The sequence below is a fragment of the Cryptomeria japonica genome, chromosome 7 (assembly GCF_030272615.1).
Source record: "Cryptomeria japonica chromosome 7, Sugi_1.0, whole genome shotgun sequence".
NCBI classification, from domain to species: Eukaryota; Viridiplantae; Streptophyta; class Pinopsida; order Cupressales; family Cupressaceae; genus Cryptomeria; species Cryptomeria japonica.
This window is the reverse complement of record NC_081411.1, coordinates 302,429,549-302,455,648: the sequence shown is the minus strand read 5'-3', so window position 1 is coordinate 302,455,648 and position 26,100 is coordinate 302,429,549. Positions and strand designations below refer to the sequence as shown.

The window sequence follows — 26,100 nt, the reverse complement described above, 5'->3', positions numbered from 1 at the left end:
CTTCAATTCACAGACAATAAAAATTAAAGATAGGGTAACTGACTCGGATTAAAGATGAACGATAAAAAATATGTTGAAACATATTGGTGATAATGCAATTTGTAGTCAAGCTACGCTACCTTTAACAGTAGAGAGTCGTCTTTCCACAATTATTCATTGAAAAAAAGTCTATTGAAGATTGAAACCTATTAAGGAAATAAATATATAGATGTTCCACATTAAGCAAAGCTGGCTGCAATCCTGTAAAAAACTGAAGTTCAGTTTACCTATTCCAACAAAAAAGCCTACTTCATCTAATTCTCTAGACCTTGGACCATAAAATGCGGACAGAAAATTCAAACATAAGGTAAATAATAGAGTCTATTGTTGGCTTTCCCCTAAGCAAAAGAGAAAATTATCTAGGTAGAGATAATACCGAAGGTGTAGGAGAATAGGAGGGTTCCCTGTTGTAATTAGGATTCATTGACGAAAGCAACGGCTGACCACAAGAAAGTTTTAATCCTGTAGAAGCACTAGGAACATGATCCAAAGTGTCTATTAAACCCTCCAATGACTTCAATACAATGGACATCGCTGGCCGCTTTGTAAAATCGTCCTGTATACACCACATTCCAACTTTTAGTAATTTTAGTGCTTCGTTTCTTACGCTTGTTTCCTCTTTTTCAGGTCCCTCATATAACAAATCCATTAACCTCCCCTCCTCTGCTTTAAGCTGTAACAGTGAAAACAGGCCGTTCTCTGAAAGCTCTCTGCTTCTATTTCCGCTGACAATTTCAATCACCATAACGCCAAAGCTAAATATATCCGCCTTCTCTGTGAAATGCATGTTCAGTAGCTCAGGTGCCATATACCCAGGAGTCCCTCTCAGCAAGGTTGTTATCACTTTGCTTTTCTCTCTGTTGACCAACTTTGCCAAGCCAAAATCTGAGACCTTGGCGATGAAATTTTGATCCAGGAGAATGTTCTGAGGCTTGATGTCGAAATGTATTATCTGTTCTCGACAATCCATATGTAAATATGTTAATCCTCTTGCAATATTCAGAACTACTTTGTATCTAGTTTTCCAGTCCAGCAAATGTTGATGCTTCTTGTTGTAAAATATCCATTTATCCAGAGACCCATTTGGTAAATACTCATATACCAGCATTCGATGGGCCTTTTCTGCACAGAAACCCTCCAGTCTTACCAAATTAAGATGATCAATATTCCCTATCGTTTCCACTTCTGCCCGGAATTCCTTTTTCCCTTGTCCTGTTCAGCCTAATCGCTTCACTGCTATGTTTGATCCGTCAGACAAAACACCTTTATAAACTGAACCGAATCCTCCGCTTCCCAGCTTTGTACTAAAGTCATTTGTAGCAGTCTGTAATTCCTGGAATGAGAAACGCAGAGGTACTCCTGCTTGCCAATCTAGGAGATCTTCCTCATCTTCATCCTCTTCTTGTCTCTCCTTTCGATACTTACTTATGCATGAAAAGATTAAGAGAAACAGGAGTACTCCACCAATAGGAGCAACAATTTTAGCTAAAACAAAATGCTTAATCTGCTTAGGTCTTGACTGTACTTTGATATAAGCTGTAGAATTGTAATATATATCATTTTTGTTATTCACTCTGAGAGAATAGACATTGGACTCCAGATAACAATAACCCATAGAAAAGTTGTCTCCATACCTGAAAAACGCAGCTTTGCAAGAGCAATTTCTAAGGCAAAGATTTAGACAGTAATATTGCGAGACCAACTGAGCAATGGAAGAGTTATAATGAGGATAAGTAAAATAGGAAGCATGATCCAGCTTCAAAAAGGAATGACCATGACTGCTGCTACGGCTTATGGATGTATTTAAGCATACGAGAGGTCTGCGCGGAAGGCAGCCAAGATTGGGCTTTGTAGCGTCAATTTGATCAAAATCACTGCTTTCTTTTGGACAGCTGCACTGCCCATCTGTGCAAATACCATAGAATCCGCATCGGGTTGGATACTCGCACAAAGTGAGCGCATGAATAAAGTCTGACAAGAAATCAACAACAGATCTTCCAGTTGTCCCTAGAAATGAATAAAACTGCGCATGCCCATCTGAATCAATCCTGAGGTAGAGGGAATTTCTGGGTACAGACAGAATACTTGATGGCGATCCTCCTCTATCATATAGATAGAGAGACTCCTTGTCGAACACCATATAGGATACCTTCGCAGGTGGAGGTACATAAAGATACTTCAAGTAAATTTGAGGGGGTGCTGTGCCTGTCAGCAAACAGATGCCGTCGACAAACATGGAAGAAAAGAATATACCTTCGCTTGTATTAGTAGGAGAAGCGTTTGCAATAAGCTTCTGCCCCACTTCTAACTTCTGCCCTAATAGCAAGGTATCAGTGGGATGATCAAAAGACTGCCAAATGATAACATTGGAGGTATTAAGGAGAGCAAGGTTCCCAGATTCCTTTATCTCCATCCCTTGAAAATTCTTTGTGAATGTATTTGTAGACCAGACGAGACTGCCATCTGCGTCCCTTAACACAAGTTCTTCTGTCGAAGTGAGTGTTAAGGTTGCATTTTCTTGCACCGTATAGTGCCTGTTTGAGCTCCAAACCATTTGCGAGTCATCTAGATTTCCAGTGATGCCATAGATAACAAAAAAAGTGGAAAATAGGTAGCCTGTGTCACAAGGACTACCATAGCAAAAAAATCCACATCCAAATTGCATATCCCTATTATTATATGAGATATTGCTGGTCAGAAGAATTGGTCTGACAAGTGAATCTGTGTATATAGTGTTGCTCTTTGGTACTTTTGTCCTTGATGACAAGAAAGAAAAAAGATGTTGTGTTGGCATGTGGTTATATTCTTCTCGTGGGCCAGGTTAGTGACACGGACATATTGACTTGGCTGACGTGTTATGTGTTTAAAACATGTTCTTTTGAGCCATGCTGGTGACACGGATAAATGAATAGCTCTGACTTTGCATTAATGTTAATGACATCTTTGGTTTAATATGGCTACGATTTAAAGGGCATATTCCTCAGGATACTTCTTGTATCGAACAAGTTAAAAGTTTTTCTTGGAAGCTGTTTTTGGCGTTTCATTTGTTTTGTTTAACTTGTTTGGAGTCCGTCAAACCCTAACGCCGTGTGAGTCACAGCACCGCTGGAGCTACAGAGCTCGAATCAGTTACAGAGAATGGAGCAAACAATGGTTTTAATCAAGAGATTAACGGTTGACTGGTTAGTTTGTTTGTTTAGTTTGCGTTTAACAGGTATGTTTCTTGAAACACATGATTTAAGAGATACAGATTTCTTGGTTCGAATTTTTTTTCAGCTATGCAAAATAAAAATAAGGAAGTGTTCGTGCTTTATTTTTGTTTTTCATGATTGGGAAATAAAAACGTCTTCCATTTCTTCTGTTTCCGTTGCACAGTTAAAATCAGTTATTTTGTTTTTCAGTTTACAAATCCTGTAAGTTTTTGTAACTCTATACGTGGGTTATTTAAGAAGAAAATGTGGTATTTTTTGTGGGGCGCATAAAACAGTTTGTTGACAGATCAGTTTGTGAGAGGAAAAACAGAGGAATATAGTGAGAAAAGTGTGAACAAAGTGATAGCGTTAAACAGTGCCGTAGTTTACCAGAAACAGCCAAGGGTTTCATGAGAATCAATACTCTGTTTTTGTTACAGAGTATATGAGGCTTCATTGATTTGAAACCATATTGTTCAGAGTTTATTGATTTGAAATCATACTGTACAGAGTATATGAGGCTTTATTGATTTGAAACTATTGGTTAGCGTTGATTTTATCCTTGAAGAATATTGTTGCAAAATTTTTCATATGTATAGACTGATAAAATAATCTCGCTCCAATCCCTGATGGTTTTGTGACGGCAAGATTTAAATGCATGCATAAAATCACCAGTGGCTGTAGCTCGAGTTGAAATATTCATTGATAAGAAGAGGGGTTGGTGCTCCTTGAGGCCTTGTGGTTTCTAAAACTTGTGAACTGAGTTGGTGCTCTTTTTGAATTAATATAAGGGATCTTCCGAGTGGTTTTTCTACCCCAAGAGGGTTTTCCACTCATGAAAACTATGGAGTTATGTGCATTGTCATGTTTCATTCTGTTATACTAGTTTATGCTCTGATACATCATATTTTAGCTCTCTTTATTTCATTCTCTGTTTAGTTAGGTTTATGTAATGCAATATTTGAAGTACTCATTTAGATGATTCAAGTTTGTGTAAAAATTTAATACCATTTTTTAAAAGGTCTGAATCAAGTGTTACAGTTTGTTCAATGGTAAATTTCATGCTTCATTAATGTATTTCACCAAGGTGTCAAGTCTCAGTCATCTGTGCATAATTTTCCGGTTCATAAAAGCATAACTTGGTAAAAATTTGTCACACTCTGATTCACCCCCCCCCTCTCAGAGTGTTTTTCACTTCCAACAAGTGGTATCAGAGCATAGGGTCCCTCATATAAGTCTGTCCTAGGGATTGTTCCTGGTCACTTGGAAGTTTTTTTTATGGCTCAAACTCAGGAAGGTGCTTCACTTTCAAGAGCTCCTTTTTTTGATGGAACTGATTATGTGTTCTGGAAGATTAGGATGGAAACTTATCTCATTTCAGTTGATCTTAATGTGTGGAATATTGTGATCACAAAATATACAGTTCCCTCCATTATTCCTACTGATCCTGATGATAAAACCAAGTATGAGTTAAATGCCAGAGCTAAGCATGCTCTCTTATGTGGTCTCACTAAAGATGTTTTTGTTAAAGTCATGCATTGTTCTTATGCTTATGATATTTGGAAAAAACTTGAAACCATTTATCAAGGGGATGCTAATGTTAAGGAGTCTAAAATCCTTACACTCAAAAATCAGTTTGAATCTTTAAGAATGAAAGAAGATGAAACAGTAGCAAGCTATTTTCTTAGAGTTGATGAAATAGTAAATTCGAGAAAGGGTCTTGGTGAAGAGGTTGAAGAAAAGGAAGTTGTCAATAAAGTGATTAGAACCTTGTTACCCAAGTTTGAAACTAAGGTTTCATCCTTAGAAGAAAAGAAAAGTTTTTCTACCATGACACTTGATAACCTTCAAAGCATTCTTACTGCCTATGAGATGAGGATAGGTAATAATCCTTCTTCTTCAAAAGAAACAGCTTTTAAAGTAGAAAAGAAAGAAGAACTTGATAGTGAATCTGAACTTTCAGATGCTATAGAAGCTCTTTTTGTTAGAAAACTAAAAAAGAAATATAAGGGCAAATTACCTTTTAAGTGCTTTAATTGTGGCAAAGCTGGACACTTTGCTGCTCAATGTCCTCTAAGTGATCAAAACAGTGAAGAAGAAAAACCAGAAAAATTCTACAAAAAGAAAATGTGGAATCCTAAAAGGAGATTTAATACCTTCAAGAAAAAGAAGAGTCTTTTTACTAAAGAAGACTCTGGAAATGAATCAGATGATTCACCTTGTGAAGGTGATGAAACTCTATTTATGGCAGAATTAGAAGATGTAACTAGCAAAACAAAAAATGAATTTGAAGATCTAGATCAAGGAGAAATAGATCTTGAAGGAGAATTGCTTTGTGCTTTAAAAGAAATAAAGAGGTTAAAGAAACTTGTAGCTTCACATGAAAATTCAAATCAGATTTTACAAATCGAGTTGAATGATGCAAATTTAGTGACTTCAAACTTGAAGTCCCTTCTTGAAGAAAGAGAAAAGAAAATTGAAACATTAGAACAACAGTCCACAAAACTTCAAAAACAAATTGAACAGTATGAAAGTACAATACATCTAAATGGTATCTTGAGCAAGCAAAAGTTGCATAAAGATTTGGCTGGTTTAGGGTTTGATAAAGCTGAATCATCAAGACAGAACACTAAGCCTGCAACTAGAAAATCATTTCAGACTTATAACAGAACAAAACCTTTTAGGTTTGGCTTCTTTCATGGATACTGTTTCTATTGCAATAGGTTTGGTCATAAAGTTAATACTTGCAGATTTCTGCAACAAAGATCTCCTATGTTTGGTTACAATCAAGGATATGACTTTCCAAACACAGTAAAGTGTAATAAGTGTAACACTTTTGGGCATACTACTATACAGTGCAAAACAAAGGCAAGTCCTAATAAAATATGGAAACCTAAGTTTGTATCTGGTATTGAGCAATCAATGATAGTGCAAACTGCACTTTTCTCAAATAAGAAATCTTTATGGGTGTTGGACAGTGGTTGTTCACACCATATGACAGGAGATAGAAATAAATTTTTGCATCTTGAAGACTTTAATGGTGGCTTTGTACGCTTTGGGGATAATTCAGGAGCTTATGTTCGAGGTAAAGGTACATTATTGCTAAATGATGATACTCCTATTCATGATGTGTACTTTTTTGAAGGGTTAAAGCACAATTTATTGAGTGTCAGTCAAATTTGTGATAGTGGTTACAGTGTATCTTTTAGCTCTCAAGATTGTACTATCAAAAATAAATCTGGTAAAACTGTTGCTGCTGGTTTGAGAACAATTGGCAATGTCTACAGTCTGCTTGATTCCACTGACTATGAGAATAATGAAGGCATTTGTCTTATGGGTCAAATAGAAGAAAATTGGTTATGGCATAAACGCCTAGGACATATAAATTTTGACAATCTGGTTAGAATAAGTAAAAATCAGAATGTTAGAGGTTTGCCTATTTTGAATAAACCATTCAATTCAGTTTGTAAAGCATGTTTGAAAGGAAAGCAAACAAAAGTGTCTTTCAAACCTAAAGAACATTCTTCTACTAGACCATTACAGCTTGTACACACAGACTTATGTGGTCCTACAAGGACACAGTCTATAAATGGTGAAAAATATTTTATGCTTTTTGTTGATGACTATACCAGAATGGTATGGGTCACTTTCCTTAAACACAAATCCGAAGCATTTGATAGATTTAAGATTTTCAGAAAAATGGTTGAACGAGAATCTGATCTAAAATTGAAATGCTTGAGATCAGACAAGGGTGGTGAATTCACTTCACAAGAATTCATTGATTACTGTGAAAGACATGGTATTAAGAGACAATATGCTGCTACTCGTACACCTCAACAGAATGGAGTAGTTGAGAGAAAAAATAGAACAGTCAAAGAAATGGCTCGCACAATGCTTAATGAGGCAAATCTACCAGACAGGTATTGGAAAGAAGCTATACACACAGCTGTTTACATTTTGAATCGTGTACAAATCAGGGTAAAATCTACCTTTACTCCTTATGAACTTTGGTATGGAAAAGCTGCTTCTATTAAATATTTCAAAATTTTTGGTGCCAAATGTTATCTAAAAAGAGATGAAGAAAATCTAAGAAATTTTGAGGCTAAAACTGATGAGGGTATCTTTCTTGGATACTCTACTCATAGCAAAGCCTATAGATGTTTCAATAATAGACTGAACAAAATTGTTGAAACAATAAATGTAAGGTTTGATGAACAATTTTTGTTAAGTAATGATTTGCAGGATATTGAGGAAGAGGAAATTACTTTAACAAAGGTTGATCAAGTTCCTAAACCTGCAGAAACAGAAAAGAAAAATGAAATATGTTCATCAAGTTCTGATGAAGAAAATACAGAGAATTCAAATGCAGAGACAGGTATTCTCCATTATACACCCTCAAAAATTATAACAAAGAGACATCCTCAAAGTCAAGTTATTGGAAATATAGATGCAGGTATTTTGACTAGAAGAAGGGCAAAAACAACTGAACAAGCTCAACTGGCTGAACATTTTTGTTTTGTAACTGATTTTGAACCCAAAAATGTTTCTGATGCTTTATCTGATGAATGTTGGTTAAATGCAATGAAAGATGAAATCAGTCAAATAGAGAAAAACCAAACTTGGGAATTAGTACCTAGGCCAGATGATAAGAATGTGATAGGAGGCAAATGGATCTTTAGAAATAAGCTTGATGAATCTGGGAAGGTTGTTAGAAACAAAGCTCGTTTTGTGTGTAAAGGTTATGCTCAGCAGGAAGGAATAGATTTTGGAGAAACATTCACACCAGTAGCTAGATTAGAATCAATCAGAATTTTTCTTGCATACTCTTGCTATAAAAAATTTAAAGTTTATCAGATGGATGTCAAAACTGCCTTTCTGAATGGTTATCTTGATGAAGAAGTTTATATGGAACAGCCGGAAGGTTTTGAAATTGCAGGCAAATCTGATTGTGTATACAGATTAAAGAAAGCACTCTATGGCCTTAAACAGGCTCCAAGAGCTTGGTACTCTAGACTGGATAATCATCTTAAAGAAAATGGATTCACTAGAGGTGCTGTAGATAGAAACTTATATGTTAAACTTGAAGGTAATGATGTCCTAGTGGTTGTGATATATGTAGATGATATCATTTTTGGCTGTAATAATGACTCTTTATCCAAAAAGTTCTCTAAAATCATGGAATCCGAGTTTGAAATGTCTATGTTTGGGGAACTAAATTTCTTTCTTGGTCTTCAAGTGTTACAACTTCAGCAAGGTATCTTCTTGTCACAAACTAAATATGCCAAAGAGATGATTAGAAAATTTAATATGACAGATTGTAAACCAGTCAGCACTCCAATGGAAACAGGCTGTAAATTGATCAAATCTAATGACTCACCTGCAGTAAATCAATCTGAGTACAGGTCAATGATAGGAAGTCTATTATATTTAACTGCATCTCGACCAGATTTAATGTTTGCAGTATGTCTAGTCTCTCGCTTTCAATCTGCACCTAAACAATCTCATTTGAATGCTGTAAAACGAATCTTTAGATATGTTCAAGGCACACTAGATTATGGTCTTTGGTATCCCCGCAATAATGACTTCACTCTTGTGGGCTTCACTGATTCTGATTGGGCCGGTTGTCTAGATGATCGTAAAAGCACCAGTGGAGCTGCCTTCTTTCTTGGTGATTGTCTTGTTGCTTGGCACAGTAAAAAGCAAGATTGTGTCACTCTATCCACCGCAGAGTCAGAATACATAGCAGCCACTGCATGTTGCACACAACTGATATGGATGTCTCATCAAATTACTAATATGGGTATTTCTACTATTAAGCCCATTTCAATCTATTGTGACAATACTAGTGCAATTGATCTTTCAAAAAATCCTATTATGCACTCTCGTACTAAACATGTTGCCATTAAACTTCATTTTTTACGAGATCAGGTGTTGGCTAATGAGTTTCAATTGGTGTTTGTTCCTTCACAAGCCCAAGTTGCTGACATTTTTACAAAAGCCTTATCTAAAGAAGTTTTTGAACGGTTAAGGGATAGATTGGGAGTATTTTCTCAATCTGCTCTTGTTTTCACCTAAAGCATACTTTGAGGGGGAGTGTTGCTCTGTTGCTCTCTTCTTTCCTTTTGTCCTTGTGTTGTAAAAAAAAAAGAAAAAAAGGGGGAGAAATTGGTATTTGGTATTTCATTTTTTGCAACAGTGAGTAACATTGGTATACAGTGACAGTGAGTAACATCAGTATACAGTGACAGATTGTACAGATTGGTATTTGTGTTTTTGGTATTTGGTATTTATGGTTTTTGGTATTTCATTTTTGACAGTATACAGTGACAGATATTTCATTTTTGACAGTTTGACAGTATACAGTGACAGATATTTCATTTTTGACAGCATACAGTGACAGATTGGATATTGTGACATTGGATATTGGCATTTCACAGATATTGGCATATTGGTATTCACTCTGGTATTTCATTTCTGACAGTGACATTGGATATTGGCATTTCACAGATATTGGCATTTCACATATTGGTATTCTTTTTGATTGGCATTACAGACTTGGCATTTTATTGGCATTTCATTGGCATTACAGTGATATTACAGTGACAATTGACTTTTCAGGCATTGGAATTTCATTACAGTGGCACAAGCATTTTGGGTATTTCAGTTTAGTATTCTTGTTTGATTCAGATCAGATTGGGAGTTCATTCTTTACAGAATTGCAAGTTCAGAGAATGTTTTTTTCAAGTTTGCATATGACAAGGTTCAGTGGTGATGTATATTGCATTTGTTGACAGTGGAATTTCTTGCATTGTTTTTGGTCCTTTCAGATGATGGCATTTTTCGTGGCACTGATTGTTTAAGTTTTTTCTTTTTTTTGCCATCAAGGACAAAGGGGGAGTTTGTTGCTCTTTGGTACTTTTGTCCTTGATGACAAGAAAGAAAAAAGATGTTGTGTTGGCATGTGGTTATATTCTTCTCGTGGGCCAGGTTAGTGACACGGACATATTGACTTGGCTGACGTGTTATGTGTTTAAAACATGTTCTTTTGAGCCATGCTGGTGACACGGATAAATGAATAGCTCTGACTTTGCATTAATGTTAATGACATCTTTGGTTTAATATGGCTACGATTTAAAGGGCATATTCCTCAGGATACTTCTTGTATCGAACAAGTTAAAAGTTTTTCTTGGAAGCTGTTTTTGGCGTTTCATTTGTTTTGTTTAACTTGTTTGGAGTCCGTCAAACCCTAACGCCGTGTGAGTCGCAGCGCCGCTGGAGCTACAGAGCTCGAATCAGTTACAGAGAATGGAGCAAACAATGGTTTTAATCAAGAGATTAACGGTTGACTGGTTAGTTTGTTTGTTTAGTTTGCGTTTAACAGGTATGTTTCTTGAAACACATGATTTAAGAGATACAGATTTCTTGGTTCGAATTTTTTTTCAGCTATGCAAAATAAAAATAAGGAAGTGTTCGTGCTTTATTTTTGTTTTTCATGACTGGGAAATAAAAACGTCTTCCGTTTCTTCTGTTTCCGTTGCACAGTTAAAATCAGTTATTTTGTTTTTCAGTTTACAACTCCTGTAAGTTTTTGTAACTCTATACGTGGGTTATTTAAGAAGAAAATGTGGTATTTTTTGTGGGGCGCATAAAACAGTTTGTTGACAGATCAGTTTGTGAGAGGAAAAACAGAGGAATATAGTGAGAAAAGTGTGAACAAAGTGATAGCGTTAAACAGTGCCGTAGTTTACCAGAAACAGCCAAGGGTTTCATGAGAATCAATACTCTGTTTTTGTTACAGAGTATATGAGGCTTCATTGATTTGAAACCATATTGTTCAGAGTTTATTGATTTGAAATCATACTGTACAGAGTATATGAGGCTTTATTGATTTGAAACTATTGGTTAGCGTTGATTTTATCCTTGAAGAATATTGTTGCAAAATTTTTCATATGTACATACTGATAAAATAATCTCGCTCCAATCCCTGATGGTTTTGTGACTGCAAGATTTAAATGCATGCATAAAATCACCAGTGGCTGTAGCTCGAGTTGAAATATTCATTGATAAGAAGAGGGGTTGGTGCTCCTTGAGGCCTTGTGGTTTCTAAAACTTGTGAACTGAGTTGGTGCTCTTTTTGAATTAATATAAGGGATCTTCCGAGTGGTTTTTCTACCCCAAGAGGGTTTTCCACTCATGAAAACTATGGAGTTATGCGCATTGTCATGTTTCATTCTGTTATACTAGTTTATGCTCTGATACATCATATTTTAGCTCTCTTTATTTCATTCTCTGTTTAGTTAGGTTTATGTAATGCAATATTTGAAGTACTCATTTAGATGATTCAAGTTTGTGTAAAAATTTAATACCATTTTTTAAAAGGTCTGAATCAAGTGTTACAGTTTGTTCAATGGTAAATTTCATGCTTCATTAATGTATTTCACCAAGGTGTCAAGTCTCAGTCATCTGTGCATAATTGTCCGGTTCATAAAAGCATAACTTGGTAAAAATTTGTCACACTCTGATTCACCCCCCCCCTCTCAGAGTGTTTTTCACTTCCAACATATAGATGATGTCAAGGAATCTAGAGACTTGAAATTGTTTATCCATGTGGTGCCTCCGTATGCAGTGGAGTAAGGAAGAGCAAAGCTCTTTCCAAATCGCGAGTATGATAAAAGAAAGAGTCTTAGAGTTAACAAAATAAGAGGAGGGGACGAAAAATAGCCCATTTTGATCATATTTGAAAACAGAACTTATGTCGAAGGAATGGAGCGCAGGGAAATTATATTTCGTAATGAACTTTCATGGCGACGACTACAGAAGGCAGAATGCTAACCATGGTAAACTTTGAATGTCGATGGGTTGACGTCACTACCACGGGGTCGACGAAGATGTTAAAGTCGATGACCCTAGAATTAACTATCAGCTAACAAAGCAATGAAAACAAAATAATATGCGAAGTAAATCCTTGCGCTCGGACTAATGAATTATTTTCCATTTATGGACACTATCGATCATCCAATCTTTTTCTTGTCATCATCTATTGAGAGATAAAATCTTTTCGATCAATCTCTCTAGGGGTCACATCATATCAGTCATCATCCCTATCAAGAAATCTTTTGGGCGTATATCAATTGATCAATTTTTCTTTGAAACAACATGAAATGCTGCATTGTCTCAAATAGAGGCAAAATATAGCCACATAAAAAGTTATCTTCATAACCATCTTATTAATGAATGGGGTATCAATGTCTAAATCATTAAAGCTCATTAATTTATTAAACCATCCCTCAATTCATTAAATCATTTTCATTCATTCTAATTATTAAAGGATTTCATTTATCTATTTATTTCATAAAAGTTCATTCGACCTTTAGCCTCCATCCTTTATACAAAACCGATCTCCTATTTATCCTCTTCCACTCTACCAATTTCATCCACTTGGAGATTGTGGGATGATTGCTCATTTCTAACTACCTTCTTTCATCCCACATTGCTCCCTCTACTTATTTTTCTATAGTGCCATAAAATTGCGCCTCTTGCAATTTTAACCACATTTGAGGTGCTCACCTTCGCGACGACATCCTCCTTCCTAGCCAAGATCTCTTTTTGCATTTTCAACCCTTGACCCCTTCCTATTTGAGGCCTGAGATAGCCTCAGGACCCTACCCGGGCCCCAAGATAGGGCAAGACAAGGGCGTGGCGCCCCTATCCCACCCTCTTAGGGTGACCCCAAGATAGGTCCCCCCGACCCTATTTGTACTTCGGGATCCCAAATCTCTCCGATGTCGGTCTTTGGTGAGATGAATTAATCTTCTGAGGCATTTATAAAAAGGGAGTTGGTTTTCTCATTTGCATAGGTGAAGATATACACCATCAAGCATTCAAGCATTCAAGTCTTCTCCATTCATCCATTGAAGCAATATTTCAACATTCATTTGCAAGCATGTATGTGTGTTAGGGTTTTGTCATGTCACATGCCATTCCATGCAACACTTGTGATTAAATTCAAGAAGCAAAGCAATCATCATCAACAAGTTGCAGATCTACAAGGTGTACATTTCTATTGTTTACATTCAAGCATTTGGAATTACTTTCTTTCAATATTGATTCGTCAACCAGGGTTTGACTTAGTCAAACACCTATCCACAACCCCTTTTCCTCTCTTTTTTGTGCGTAGGTTGCAAGTGCGTAACTGTAATTGCAGGTTTGGGCTTCATTTGCAGAGATGGAAGAACCCTTTTCATTTCACAGATTTTGTGGAGGATCATGTACATTGTCGCCACTGTCCCAACGACTTTTCTCCAAATTTGTAGGGCAAATTTGTATCAATCTAATTAGCTTAGATCGAAAGTTATAGCACGATCCTGAATTGGTAGCTCCTCATTTCACTCAATCTCTCTCTTTGTTTCACATAGTCAACAAGTCAACTCTCTCATTTACAAAAGAGGGTAAATCACACTTCAACCCTTGCAATCCACTTGGAATTCACATCCTTGTTTCCCTTGGATTTGGATCTAGTGGATTTAAGCCCCTCTTTTGAATGTAAAGTTCCTCCAAGTGAAAATCATCCCAGTGACTTCCTTTTTCTCTCCTAGGTGGGGAGACTAGGGTTCAATTTTCCACTTTACATTTTCCTATAAGGATATCTATAAATTTGTTTGCCCCTCTCATATTGAGCTCTCTTGCTTCTTGAAGTTTAGACATTATAATGTTATTTTGTAATCTCTCGCATCTTGAAATATCTCCTTGCGAGATCATTTTTTCATTCATTGATCTTCTCCATTCACCACACCTTTCTTGTGCATTTGTGTTTCTAAATTAGAGAGAAAAAATTTCAATGCAAGAACCTTGGTTGATAGGAGGGAAATAGAGATAAAAAATTTATTGAATGCCTATGTGTTAAATTAGTATATTTGTATGTTTTAGTTTTATTGCAGGTACTCTATTGTTGGATGTTGAAAATGTCTAGATCTTAATCTATAAGGTCGCAAGCAGATTTTGGTTTCCTCCATTCATAGTTTCATATGATTAGTTTTGCACTACATTGATAAAGAGGTTTGACTATAAGGATTAAGAGACACGCTCTAGAGAGTTAGCTCAACTGAAACAAGTAGACATACTTGATGCATACATTTTAAAATTTCAACAATTGTTTGTAATGGTTTCTAATGTGATGGAAGAGGGTTTAGTAGAACCTCTTAGGGGTTGGGTCAAAGATTTTGGTCCCTCTAGTCTTACTAATGCCATTGAGATAGTATTCCATGTGGAATTCTCTACTCCGAAGAGTAAGAACTATCATGAGGTTATAAATACTAAGAAAAAGAAAGTATCTCAATAGGAGAAAATAATTCCATCCAAACGAAGTAGGGAAGAAGAATATAAAAAGAAGTTGGATTTTGTGAGCAAGAATGAGCTACATAAGAAGAAGTTATGTTTCCATTATCATGAACCATGGGTGCTCAGACATATAGATGCCTTGAGAAAGGTAAAATGTATTATGTTGAAGTTACATCCGACAATGATGATACTATTGATGATACTTCAGAGAGTGGCAATGAAGAATAAGATAGCATTGCCTGAGCACATGTAGCTACTTCCATACTTCTAGGAATACCCAAGTTTAGATCATTCAAGGTAAGAGGAATTGTGAATGGACATCAAGTGACATGTTTGGTTGATAGCAGTTCAACTCATAATTTTGTGAGTGATAGTTTGGTGGTTAGGAGTGGATTGCCATTGGAATATTTTTGAGGATTCTATATCATGATGGTTGATGGATTTAACATAAGATGCAACAAGAGGATACCACAGATGAATATTGAGTTTAATGGCTACAACATCAATGATAATTTCTGTGTGATTGGGATTAGAGATTCTGATCTCATATTAGGAATTCGATGGTTGTGCACTCTCTTGGGAGGTACATTCAAGATTCCTAACAAATGGAGTTAGACTTCATTGTGGATTAGAAGAAGATAATAATCAGGGCTCTAGTAGGTGAAGAATAATTAGTTATAGTAGAAAGGATGATCACAATGATGTGTAATCATGATGGGAATATGGGGCAGCCTTACTAGTTGATTCTTCAAGATGAGGAAATAATGTTAATACAAGAGATTTTTCACTTGTATGACATTTCATGATAAGGTTCCTATCCTTTATGCATCTGTCATGGACATATTGGAGTATATAGAAGGAATGAGTGTATAGAAGGAATGAGTGTACAAACACTCATGAGTATGCAACATGTTATTGATTTAAATGTAGTGGTGGGATCATTATGAATTAATGTTGGAAGGAGAGTGGATAAGAATAATACAAGAAATACATTCACATGGCAGAGTTGTGGGTTTTCATAATGTGATTGCTTCAGAATGGAGCAGTAGAGTGATATAGTGTTTTCCATAAGGTTGATTTGGGATCCCAGTTGTGCAACTGAGAATTGCTTGAGGACAAACAATGTTTGGGTTGGGAAGACTATAATGTTTCTAATTTTTAGGTGACAACTAATTAAATTGTTTTTTAATTAAATTGTGAATTTAAAAAAAAAATTAAATGATGACTTAAAATTAATTAATTTAATTAAATAATAAAATATTATTATATGTCAGTTTACTAAATAAAGTTCTGCAAAATATATAATTAATACTTTAAGTCAACCAATTTGGCTTAATGTTCTAGATGCTTTTTTTGAGTTATTTATAAGGAGGTTGAATGGAGGAATGAAGGCATCCTTGATCTAATGCTTTTGATTTGATAAATGATTTAAGATATTTAGAGATGAAAACCTTTAGGAGTATAGAAGGGATACACGAAAAGCTGGTTCTTCTAGAAACTGGATTCACAATAGAGTTCATAGCTGGGCCAAATTTGTAAAGTCTCCATCTGAGACACATTTTTAAGATTTAGGGTTTATTTCAAAAAAATAAAGATATTTGCAATAATAGGAATATTTATAATATCATGTGACTAGGTATTATATTTCTTAATGTTATAATGGAGATAGATTTTATTGGGCCTTTAATTAATTGATGTGAAAAGACTTATGTCCACCATAATAGTTGTAAGTAATCTTGGTTATCTCATTACAAGATGGTTTATTATGTATTCTCGTGACTATGATGTTATCATTCTTTGCAAGGCTCCATATTTGTAATGTTAAGAGATAAATATTATCAAGTTAGGATTTGCATGTTAATGTGAATGTTATTTTAAAAAGGTTCCTTTGGCCATTGGAGAAAATAATAAGATTTTGGGCATATTCATCACTTAAGCTTGGTGCAAGAAATCTCTTGTCGTGAGGATCATTTAGTTAGTCAAATTTATTTTCACTATAGTAGGTGGATTGATATTTTAATGCAGGCTATAATATTATTAGCACAATAAAATAATAGTTTTGAGGATATGGGCACCTTAGTTTCATTGCCAACTGGCTTGAAATATTTCTCCTATTTGGAGTTAGCGATAAAAATAATTTGGGATGACATTAGCTCTCATAGCCCATAATATTTGATGAGAAAGTGGAAAATACATGTGCAATATTACTTCTCAACAAGGCTGATTTACTGAAAGTGGACTTTCTTTCCTATGAGAATCTTAATGTTGAGCTTCCAAAACAAATCAATGTCAATTAAGGAGAAACTACCTTGCTAGCAATTCTAGTTATGTGTATTGGAGGTTTGAAGTCTTGCATCAGATTATTTAATTGTAAACATGTAAAAGGTTATCCTCATAACCATCTTATTATGAATTGGGTATCAATGTCTAAATCATTAAAATTCATTAAATTATTAAATCATTTTCATCAATTCATTAAATCGTTTTACTACATTTTAATTATTAAGGATTTCATTTATCTTTTTATTTCATAAAAGTGCCTTCGACCCTTAGTATCCATCCTTTACACAAAACCCATGTCCTATTTATCTTCTTTCACTCCTAATTTCATTCACTTAGAGAATGTGGGATAATTGCTCATTTCTAACTACCTTGTTTAATCGCACATTGTTCCCTCTACTTTTTTTTCCTATGAGGATATCTATAAATTTGTTTTCCCCTCTCATATTGATCTCTAACACTTCTTTAAGTTCAAGCATTATAATTTTATTTTGAAATCTCTTGCATCTTGAAATATCTCCTTATGAGATCCATTTTGTATTGATTGATCTTGTCCATTCACCATAACTTTCTTGTGCATTTGTGTTTCTAAATCTAAGAGAAATTTTTTGAATGCAAGAACTTTAATTGATAGGAGGGCAATAGAGTTAAGTTTGTGATTGAATGCCTATGTGTTAGATTAGTACATTAGAATGTTTTATTTTCCTTGTAGGTACTATATTTCTAGATGTTGTAAATAACTCGATCTTAATCTATAAGGTCAAAGGCAGATTTTGGTTTCCTCCATTCATAGAAACAATTGAACCGTGACCTTGTGTTAATAATCCATGATACCACAACCAATGTACAACTCCTTCAAGGTGAAGAGTAGTAAACTTGGTGGCCTCACTCTCCATTAGATTTAGATCAAGGTATGTATCTGATTTTTGAATCCAACCTAGATAGTTGTACGCTTGGATTATCCATCAAAGCAAGGTAGTGATAGATTTCACAACCTTTTCTGCAACCCATAGTTCATCTTCCCTTGATTTTATTGTTTATTCTTGGACTTTTTTAATATAGTAGTCTCCAATTAGTGTTTGAAAGTGATCATTTCATGAAAATTTTCCCTCAAAGCTTGATAATTAGCCAAAATGTCAGCATCCCCATTATCTTCAATGGGTTTGTCCTATCTAGGCCCATCCTCTGGTATAAAAGTAGACATATAAGGTCTAGATTGTGATGAAACCATAGTTTTTCTTGTAAAATGTTACTTGCTTTCTATAGATTTTCTACTTTCTTCACTTTTTGTGTGCACCAAAGTCCTCCCATAAGTCCTCCCATATGATGCGTTATGATCCAACTGACTCAAATAAATATTGTTCTCATTCAATGGTCTTATTATTGTGTGCATGTAAAATTCATCTTATTCAAATATCAATTACAAATAAAGGGAAATCACGAATCCCTATCTAATCAAAGAATTCTAACAAACAAACAATGAAATAATGCAATATCAAACAAATAGGAATTAAAATCATTCAATGAAACTCCCTATTCCAAGATTGCATATAGCTTCCATTGCTCTTCTCTTCTCTATGGTATGATGGCTCTCAGATATTGTGTCGGTAACCTGCAAGTGACACAAAGATTTGAAGTTTGCGATTTAGAGGAATTGTGATGATTAAAGAGGAGGAGGAGGATTGAAAATGGACATTGAATGCTCAATTTATAGATTTTTGGAGAATATTGATTGAAAGGTGGAACAAATTGATCAAGAGGTGGAACTCAAGTGAGCTCACATGCTGATTGATAGTTGAACTGCTGACTTGGACGTGAAACAAAATAGATTGAATAGATTAATTGAGTCAACTGATTGAGAAAAAGCTAACTGAAAGAAGAAAAATGATGATTGGAGGAAAGTTAATTGATGACAAAGAAAACTAGAAGATGAAAATAGAGACTGGAGAGATAAAAATTTAATTAATTAATTTAGCATGTGCTTGCACTTTGACTTAGATTTTCAATTTAATCTTTGCATGATATTTATTCATATAATTCAATTTAGCATTTGAATATATTTAGAACTTGACTTTAATTTTCAATTTGGTTTTTGAAATCATGCACATGTAATTGAATTTGGAAGAAATTAGAAGAAAAATGAAATTAAAAGAAATTAGAATTTGAAGAACTAGAATAAATAATTAGTTAATTAAATAATTTAAAGAAACTATTTAATTATGCTAGAAATGGACTTTAATTAAATAATAAAGATTATTTAAATTGAAGGAATTAAATCACAATTAATTAAATAATAAATAATTAATTAATATTTAGAAAAGGGTTAAATGATTGGATGACTAGAGATAGAAATTAAAAAATAAAATTTATTTAAATAATAAAGATTATTTAAATTGGGAAATTAACCAGAATTAATTAAATAATAAATATTTAATTAACATTAGAAAATAGTTAAATGATTAAATGATGAAAGAATAGGAAATAGAATAATTAGTAAGATTATGAGGAAATATGAAATTAGAAGAATATGATTAATTAATTTAAGTAAATAATTAAAGAATTATTTAATCAATTAGATGAATAATTAGCACATGATCAATGAGACATTTTTAGGTGTCTACATTTTCCCCTCTTTGAGACAATGTCGAAACGACTTTGTTTCAAAGAAAATGAAAAATTCTGCCCTAGTATGCCCTGGTGATACTTAGGGTGTGATGCTCCCTTGAGAGATTGTTTGTGCATTAAAGACATGAATGATCTCTCAAAAAAAGAAGAATGTGAGATGAAAGATAGAAGAATGGTTAGTTGATTAGAGATAGAGATAGGTGATGTGAAGATGACATTGAGATAGAGTATGAGAGAATGAATCTTAGAATGAAAGAGAATAATGTTAGATGAGAATTAGAAGCAATTGAAGATGATTTAGAAACAGATGATGAGAAAAGAATCAACAAACTAGCAATAAGAAAATGAGATGAAAATAAAATTGAAAGAATCACAAACCCGTGTCATTATTTATTGCGCAATATATATTCATCACTGAGCTTTATTATTGAACAATGGAGCTTAGCACATCAGGGTATAAGGAACCAAGATGTAAAGATATCTGATTGAAGAAACAAACACGTAGCAGACAAGCAGCAAACAAAGAAAAAGATAATGCCCATCACGGCTCCACTAGTCACTTGTGGACATCCTTGAGTAGCATAGGAACATGATATGTCGCCAAATGATAAAAGATAAAGACTGACTTGGACAAAATTCAGTAGCTATACTGACCTTGTGCCTTCATTCTCAGAAAGTTGCAGACCCCATTTAAGACCGACCTGTCTAGTTTTGAGTGTATCCTCTTCTATTTAAGACGAGATAATGATCACTTTGATATGGATATGATACGATTAGTAAGACAGTTTGATCACTTGATTGCAAATGTTTGACTGGATAGTCATATCCTTTGTTAACTTCTTGCGAAGTGTTTGCTAGATATCTGCTAGGGTATTTGTTTCTTACAAGATATTTTATTGCAAGTTTTTCTGATTAATTGATTTTCAACTTTTATTTCTTTTCTAAGAGCTTTTTCGATGTTTTTGGATTATGTAGATCTATATTTGAATGTTTTTAATTGATTTTTTCAAGACTTTTTGCAAATGTTTTTGGTTATTTTTTCGAGACTTTATATGGATGTTTTTGGTATTTTGAGTTTTTCAATGTTTTTGGATTTTTAGTTTTTCAATGCTTTTGGATTTTGTGTTTTTCAATGTTTTTGGATTTTGTGTTTTTCAATGTTTTTGGATTTTGTGTTTTTCAATATTTTTGGATTTTGTTGAAGAACATTATATGATTTTTAGGATTTTTTCAGTTATGCCCCCAGTGTGCAGACCTATATGACATGATGATCTGCAGAATGCATGTGGAGACAATGAATTTTTGACATGACCTATGTTAATTCAATATGCATGATGAAGATGCATTTCCTATTCGAACAAGGTCGACTGTGCTTGTTTTAGCATTTGTAATACACCAATTGAAATGGAGGTGCAAAACATTTCATTGATAAGCAGTCAATCGATCCCTAAGGCCCTTTGGAACATTCAAATCAACACACTTAGTGACTAGGATTTACAAATGGAAAAGTACTGATACCAATAGCTAACAAGATGAGAGGGGGGGGGGGGCTGAATCATACAAACTTAATCTTCCATAAAATCAACAGATTCAACCTCGATAACTTATACTTCAACAATATAACCAAAAACTGCTAAACATGCTAACTCATAAACACATAATCATCATAACACATATAACACTAGATTTAACATGGAAACCCAAATAGGGAAAAACCACTGCGGGATTTTGGACCCACTAAGAAATATACTCTTCTAGAGTATGCTCGATTAAAAGAAAATCCTGTTAAAGATTACAAACACATTGCTAGATGTGACTCGGTTAAGGGATTTCCCTTAGATCTATTAGGATCTTCACTTTGTTAGAAGTGACCTTGTCAAAGGATTTCAAACACTCATTTAGAATGTCACCTTGCTAGAGGATTTACAAATAAGACTGTTGATTCCACTCGGTTAAGAGATTTTCTGTCACTTTACAAAATAACAGTAGTAAAAATATATCGGCAACTTCACATCTAAAATGCTAAAGCAAATTCTTATTTGCTCAAAACAATCTTGTCATAGGACTTATCTTGTCCCTCTGCTGGGCTCCCTACTCTGTTATTCAAACAGGTCTTCAAGCTTTTGTGCTCGGTAATCACTATGTAGCATCCCTATGCTTACACTTGCCCGCATACATTGTTTATCAACAATTCCTTATTTATAAACAATTTGCTAACTGCTTAATCTCCTTGATCACGTTTCCCATGATTAATCTTGGCCATCAGATCTTCAATCTTGACTAGGTTCAATGTATCCTTTGATGAGAAAACGTTTTACCTCGCCTTGGAACTTGCATTCCTTCCTAGGAACTTGTGCTAGGTTATTGCGGTTCAATCTATGCTGTAGATCTTCCTCTTGATTTTCCATTGTTGTAGATCCTTAACAAACTTCATGCGTGACATACCAATCATCTATTCATCTCCAACTCATTAGCATCCTTCATTAAATAATTCTTTTATCCATCTAATGCGATCTATCATAACTCGGTTGTTACACGGTAAATACTAAACTTTACTTGGTAGACATTCCACCTTCATTAACCGATATCGATAACCTTAGGGTTTACCAACTAGGTTCCTTAGGGTTTACCGACTAGGTTCTTTGCTCGGTGACCTAGTATAGTATTAACCTTACAATCGACAACATATGTAGGATATCAAAATAATCAAAACAACATGATCTCATCATTGTCTAACTCGGTAATAGTTGCCCAGTGAATAACTTATTTCTCCCCTTATTCATCATATTCTTTTTGTGTCACTTACTGACATCTTAATTCTCATCAATACATACTTCTCAAGATATGGCAACATCATACTGAATCAGAAAGTCAATTTCTTGATATAAATGACAAAATAATATTATAAAGATAGTAATCATTCTTCTTCAGTTATATCAATAATCTCCAACAACCTTCTCAATATCCTTATTGAAATGCCAACAATCTCCTTTCTATTGTAATGCCAATAGATGCGGAAAAATTCTCCATTGGTTCTTGAAACTTTGATCTTCTTTTGCCCATGTGTGTGCAGATGAGTTATTTCCTGCTCTTGTGTTCACTAAAGATCCTTAGCATCCTATATGACTAGCTACATGGATTATCCTAACTTCAAAAGCATCTCGAATAGAGCCTTGCTGCCAAGAAGCTTTTAGAGCTCCGACGAGGTTATAGGCTGTAATTTCTTAAATATTGCTCCATTGCCAGTAGGTGTCCATAGCCCTTATGGAGTTACATGCATGTTCCCATAGTCAAGCTTTTTATCGCATTTGTATACATGATATTTCAGTTATATATCATTTCTCTTTTTCCTTAAGATGGATATTTGGCATAGCTCTTTTTTTTTTTCTTGCCTTGACTTGTAAGTAATGAATCCTACTTAGGTGTGACAATTATAGTGGCACTGAAGTAGAAGTTTAGAATTTTCACTAGTCATAGGATCAACTAGGTGTCTAGAATGAGTTAGAGATTTTGATAATGTGTTTGAGATATAGGAATTGAGAGATTTTAGGTTAACAAGTCTCAAATAGTGAAATCACTACCCAACCGCAAGTAAAGCGTTGTCACAGGGTAATGTTGCAAATGAATGACCTTAGGACCTCAAAGACTTCATGTCCGAATATCTAAGAAAGGAGACGACCCTTGCTTCTCTTGAATGCAAATAGATGATAAAATTGGTCAGTTTCCTTGTTTTATTGATGTTGTCATATGAAAATGCATAAACTTTTGAGAATGCGATGCATTTAAAAAAAAAAACTATATGTAATGCAATGTTTTGAATAAAATGATGTGCAATATGGAACGTAAAACCTAAACTAACCCAACCTTTAGGTATAATATTGTGTAGGTAGTTCATTGGTCTTTTTTAAAAGAGTTGGATAAAGATGTGTTTTCCAATAGGACATAAGGACTCAACTAAGTGTACTTGTTGAACATCTCCAATGTTGATTTTATTAGTTTTTTGATTTTGTGGATCATTGTAAGGAAATCTAGCTCTAGAACCCATGAATTCAGCTATAGCCTTATCAGTTTCAAACAAATCCAACTGTGGTAGATTCTCTTGCCCCCAATCTATAAAGTGTGGGTGTATGAGACAAATTGGTTTTGAAGTTATGACATGAGCGGGTATTATGCCTATTTTTATTGATGCACTTTAAGAGGATGATGAAACCAACCAGGTGTTGATCTTATTAGCTGGTGTTACGCTTGTGCATGAAGAAGATGATGAAACAATTTAAAAGTTGATTTCATTAGATTGTGTCATGCTTCTTTTTGTCACCACTTTGGCATTTGATGATGGCACACATACAATTGTTGACAAGCTGCTCTGTGTAGTATGATTTGGATTAGTGATTTCATTGATAAGGGGTTCATGAACAACTTGTGTAGAGGGATTAGGATCACGAGGAGAAATGGTAAGTTCATTTGAGAGGAAATTTTATGAAGAACATGGAGGATTATGACATGGAGATGAAGGGATGGAGGGATCTTGATCAAGATTTGGAGAAATAATGGGATCTTGTTTAGAACATGAAGGTAAAGGTATGCTTTGATTTTGTCTTGGAAAGGGATTATTAGGAAGGATAGAAGGGATGTCTTGATCTTTTTTAGGAGGTAGATGTTGGATGGGACTTGAAAGGATACTTTGTTCTTCAGATAGAAGGGTTTTATTATGAATGGAATAGAAAAGAGCGAGGGGATCATCATAAGATTCTTGGTCGGTGGGATCTTGATAAAAAATTGGGTAGGATGGAAGTGGTTGTTCTTGATATTTATTTGTCTTGGGACTCATTTCTTTTGATTTTGGATCATCCTCTTGACACAGGGAAGGATTTTGGAAACACATGGGAGATTGTTGGAATGTTTCAATATTTTGGCTTGATGAGAAAGGATTTTTAATGAGACTCCCTAAATCATGACCTCAATTGGATTGGTTTTGTGCTATGGATACCCCTTGGGAGGTTGTGTTATTAGATAGAGATGGCATGGATTGGTCTTGTGTGACCTTAGTGGATGATGAAATGGTGGATGGATATGGTTGATTTGGGCTCTTATTGAGAGGGATTTGATTTTGGTTGAAAGTAATATGATTTTGGGTGAAAGATGTTTGATTTTGGTTTAATGAATTTTGATTTGGACTTTGGTTGAAGGGGGTTTGATTTTGGTTGAAAGAGGTTTGAATGTTGGGTTGGTGTGAATTTTGATTTGGACTTTGGTTGAATAGGGTTTGATTTTGGTTGAAAGGGGTTTGAATGTTGGGTTGGTGTGAATTTTAATTTGGACTTTAGTTGAATAGGGTTTGATTTTGGTTTAAAGGGGTTTGATTGTTGGGTTGATATGATTGGTATGACTGATATAGCGTGTTGAAAGAAAAAGAAGGTTTACATGACTCTAATGTTGGTTTAACTGAGGTAGGAACGATTTTATTGAAGAATGAAGGTTGGCATGTTTGAATGGTCTCACAAGAAGAAAAAGTTTGGTCTGATACCGATCCCCTCATGGTCATCACTTCTCTCATCATGTTTTCTAACCATCCCCTATGGTTGTCGGGACTAGCCATGTCTATCACTTGTTGTTGCAAAGTTTTGATTTGTTGAGCTAATATTTCTATTGATGGCGATGGAATAGGAATGGAAGGGATGAATCTTCCACCTTCCATATGAAATGTATAATTCCAATCCATGATGTTTGCTTGTTTAGTTTAAACCTAGGATCACAAAATGTAAGATATTTTCTCCATTTCTCTGATTGTGACAATGTTTGATTGAACTTGACCAATTTGTTTGAGTTGAGGTTGAGTGTGATTGATCCTCTGATTGTGTTTTGGATGTTTGGGGTATGACTTTCTAGGATGATTATGCAAATGACGATGGACTAAGACAGACGTATATGAGGTCTAGATAAGGATGTATATGAGGATGATAATGAGGACTATATAAGGACTATGCAAGGACTCAAGATGATAGTAAAGATGTAGATGAGGACTATGCAAGGACTAAGGAGGATAATGAGGACGTAAATGAGGACTATGCAAGGACTTAGGATGATAGTAAGGACATAAATGATGACTATGCAAGGACTAAGATGATAATGAGGATATAAATGAGGACTATGCAAGGATTTATGATGATAGTAAGGACGTAAGTGAGGACTATGCAAGGACTTCCTAGGGTCAAAAGTGTGTTAAAATTTGAGTTTTGGGTTTCAAAAATGGACTTTGTTTTCAGTAATTCTGTGTGTATGTAAAGTTTTATGGTTTTCCAAGTCTGAGAACAATTGTTTGGAGGTAGATATAGCCGACTGAACTGGTTTATCAAACAATCTCTGAGAATTCAGAGATACATAAGATAGGGCCTGAAATAGCCCAAAGGAGTGACTCAATACTGGTCCAACACAACGATACATAAAAAAGCATAGAATAAAATCTTATGATGGAAAGTGGACACCATTCAATGAGGCCCCCACAGCAAAATACCAAAACAAGACGGACAGACAGAGAGTCTGGCAGCACTGGCTCCACTCCACGACACACACTTCTTTGGCATGCCAGTCTCTCTTACCCCGAAGATCCAAAGATCTTATTACCGAG

General features: G+C 34.8%; 1 pseudogene; it reads right to left on the bottom strand.

The window, feature by feature from the left end:
• Positions 1-394: 394 nt before the first annotated feature.
• LOC131036913 (G-type lectin S-receptor-like serine/threonine-protein kinase SD2-5) lies at positions 395-2,593 on the bottom strand (annotated as a pseudogene).
• Positions 2,594-26,100: the final 23,507 nt, after the last annotated feature.